Source organism: Octodon degus, unplaced genomic scaffold, assembly GCF_000260255.1.
Source record: "Octodon degus isolate 3935 unplaced genomic scaffold, OctDeg1.0 scaffold00230, whole genome shotgun sequence".
NCBI lineage: Eukaryota > Metazoa > Chordata > Mammalia > Rodentia > Octodontidae > Octodon > Octodon degus.
In genome coordinates this window covers 3,125,515-3,129,248 of record NW_004524806.1, presented here as the reverse complement: position 1 = coordinate 3,129,248, position 3,734 = coordinate 3,125,515, and the positions used below count along the sequence as shown (strand labels likewise).

Below are 3,734 nucleotides of genomic sequence, written 5' to 3'. Positions count from 1 at the left end.
TACAGTGTGGATGAACCTTAAGGACCTTATTCTAAATGAAATGATCTGGGCACAAAAGGAAAAATATTTCATGATTCTATTTATGTGAAGTATACACACAAAAAGTAAAGTCAGAGACAGAAGATAGAATAGTGGTTGACAGGAGCTGGGCCCAGGAATAAACAGGGAGTTAGTGTTCAACGGGTACAGAGTTTCTATTTTACAAGAAGAAAAGAGCTGTGAAGATGGACAATGGTAACAGCTACACAGAGGCCAGGGAGATGGCTCAGTAGAATAAGTGCTTGCCTGGCAAGCGCAAGGGTCTGAGTTCAATCCCTGGTTCTGGAAAAAAAAAAAAAAAAGTTTACAGCTACACAGCACTATGAATAGACTTAATACCACTGAACTATACACTCAACAGTGGTTAAGTGGCCCTTGCTCCAGCAGCACATACAGTACACTAAACTTGGGACAAAAGAGAAGATTAGCATGGCGCTGGCAAGGATGACACACATGTTAGGGAGGCATCCCGTATTTTTAAAACAATGGATAAAAAGTAAACTATATGTTAAATTCTACCGCAATTAAAACAATCAAGATTTTCTCTGCACTTAAAGCAGATTTTATTCACCACTTTGTAAATAGGAAGAGACATTTCCAAATCCGCTGGACATTCAGTTCACCTAAACACTCCGTTGCGTGGTTTCAGCCGCCCTGGGATGGTTATGTCTAGCACTACTGCCGGGGGCACCCCTATTCTGCACTTGAATAAAGCACCTGCTCTTGCTAAGAGAGTGACAGGCAGCTGTGGTGCAGTTAAGCCACAGCTTCCAGCCCTAGGCTCACAGAGGCTGAGCCAGAGGAAAGAAGAGCATAAGGAAACAAGGGACAGCGTGGCGGTGGAGGCTGGAAGGACAGTTTGGAAACTATGAAAGTGGCAGTGAGCTCACACGAGGTGTCAGTCAGCAAAAATGTTACGACTGGAAACGTTAATGTGACTCTGCAGGGAGAAAAGCACAGCCCTGCAATTTCCTAGAAATTTGGAGGGGACACTAAAAAGACAGTGGAAGTTGGAAAGAAGGCTTCCTCCTGTCTCTGAAAGTCCTGTTGCTGTCGCGGAAAAGTCATAAGGAACAGCAAAGTTGAGAGCTGCCTGCAAACCCCACTTGTAAATTTCAGGTGGTGGGTGGGAATTGCGATTCTCCTCTACTTATTTGTTTGCTTGTCTCTAGTATTAGAGATTGAAGTTAGAGCCTTCACACTGAGCTACATTCCCAGCCATTATTAGTATTAGTATTAGTATTAGTATTTTGAGAGGGGTTCTCAGACTTGAACTTGGATCCAACTGCCTCAGCCTCTGAAGTACTGGAATTACAGGCACAGAGTCCATTCTTGGTCTAGGAAAAAAAGAACACGGGGGCTGGAGATGTACCTCCGCGACGGAGCGCTAAGCACCTGCCATGAGCAAGGCCCTGCACGGCCCTGACCATCGCGCTGCAAAAGAACAGAAACGCACACCAGCTGTTATGAGCAAGAGGGAGAACGAGGAGAGTGCAAAAGAAACAGAAAAGAAAGGCCGGTGCAGCTTTCAGAACAGACATAGAAAACGCGTTGGCCTGTTCAGCTCTGAGACGCTGGTCCGGTGGTCCTAGGTGCCTGGCATCAGGCAATTTTCCAAACACTTGGGGAAGTTACTCACGAAGAAGCAGCAGCTCCAGACAGCGCGTCGGGAAATGTGGAGTCAGTGCCTGGGTGGTTTTCATACTAAGCCGGGATTTATTAAAGTTCTGAAAGCAAGCAGCAGAGAGGGGTTTTGTAATGAGACTTTTTTTTTTTTCTTCAAGTAGAGTCATCAGCATTTCAATAAAAAGGAAAGCTTCTCTCTGAAAACTTCTGAGGGAGGCAGCCAGCCAAGTTTTAGAAGAGGTGGGGGCTCCTCTGTGATCTGGTGGCAGATCTGGGGGACCCCAGCAGCGAGACACTCATTCCTCTCTGAGCACCCTCTCCCCCAGGGAGTAAAGTTTTCACACAATTAGGAGGAATTGGACTCGATGACCTAATGGAGCTAATTTTTTCCTCTGAATGTGGTGTGATGTGGCTTCGCTGTATCTGCCAGTTAAATGCAGGTGGCCTTCACTTTATTACCCTGATGGCCTCGTTGGAAATTAAATTGTTTTCAACCTATAAAGGTAGTTAAGGAAACGCCACATTTTTTTCTTTTTTTGTAAATCTAAATATATTCAACCCTTATATCCATGCGTTCTGCATCTAGATTCAACTAACCACAGATTAAAATATATTTAGGTCTATGATGACTACATTTTTTACTGAACACATTCAGACATTCTTCTCCTTGTGAGTATTCCCAATTATTTGCATTGCATTGTATTCGGTGTTTAATCTACAGGTGTTTTGAAGTATACAGAAGGATGTCTGTAGGCAAATATTGGGCCATTTTGTATGAGCAACTTTAGCATCCTCTGGTGTTGGTATCCAAGAGGATCCTGTAACTAATGCCCCAAAGGTGCCAAGGTCTGACTGTATGCTTCCAAAAATGAGTAACACTTCCAAAAACATTTTGCTTACAGCTCTGAATTTTTGTCTTCTTTGTTGCTAGAATATTTAGGATATAAATTTTGTAGTTTAAGCTCATCAATCCCTCCTTATCTTGATTCCCCAGAATGTGATATTACCCAGATGGTTCCCTTAATGTTAAAAAAAAAAAAAAAAATCAAATGGTTTTATAGTTTCCTTGGGACTTTATAATTTTATATTTTTTTAATGGGGGCCGGGGAGATGGCTCAGTGGAATAAGCACTTCCCTGGCAAGCGCAAAGGCCTGAGTTCAATCCCCGGTTCTGAAAAACAAACAAACAAACAAAAAAAATATATACTTTTTAAAAACTAATAACAAAAATGAGTTTTAACAACAGTGGGACAGTACTTTCCCAGAATGTAGAGCGCAGTTCTTTCTCGAATTTTAGTGAGGGGCTGGTCCCTGAGCATCAGCTGATGCTCGCTTTCAGCAGCGGATTCAGCGCACACACCTTGTGATGAGGCAGTCTCCTGAAAGACACTGCTAGGCACCAAAGAGGAAAGCTTGTTCTACTCGGATGGTGAGTCCTAGGCAGCAACAACCAGCCCTGAGCAGCAGGAGTAGAAGTAATAGGCACCCAGCAGGTAGAGTTTGAGGGAAGGTCAGGGTTTGGACACAGAGTCAAGCAGGAACAGCATTTCCTACTAGGAGGAACAGAGGAACAGCTGGTTCAGTGGTATGAGGACCGAGAGCTTGGTGATGGAAAATGAACAGCAGAATTTCTAGAATAGAGATGCCAGGAAAGTTTCAGGACAAATTATGAGTTAATAACATCTATAAGTCAACACTTATGAGAAAAGCATAACCACTTGGTCAAGTACAAGTTCACCAAGAACTAGTTGTTTCCCGGTTTTTATAAGGTTACTAGCTGGGTGTGATTTGTTCTTTTCTAATGTAAAGATTCCATGACCATGTGGGTGGGAGGCCTCTCTTCCATCTGTCATTCAGCAGATTCCAACAACAGTGACACTCTTGGTAAGAGCGTAGCCTACGCAAGTAAACATCCAACCCACAGAGCTGGTGATGGACTGGCTGCAGGGTAAAGGACAGACCCCGTGCTGTGATGATGGGGCTCTACGTTTGGCCTGCTTCTTTTTTCCATCCTCATCCCTGTTTGCCAGTGACATAAAGAAACCTACAGCATATATCTCTCAGAGTAT

At 43.6% G+C, this 3,734-nt stretch overlaps 1 non-coding gene across 1 annotated transcript; it reads left to right on the top strand.

Moving 5' to 3' along the window:
- The first annotated feature begins 415 nt into the window (after positions 1-415).
- Positions 416-518, top strand: LOC111813852. Its single transcript, XR_002818992.1, has one exon. It is a non-coding gene; the product is annotated as a U6 spliceosomal RNA (small nuclear RNA).
- Positions 519-3,734: the final 3,216 nt, after the last annotated feature.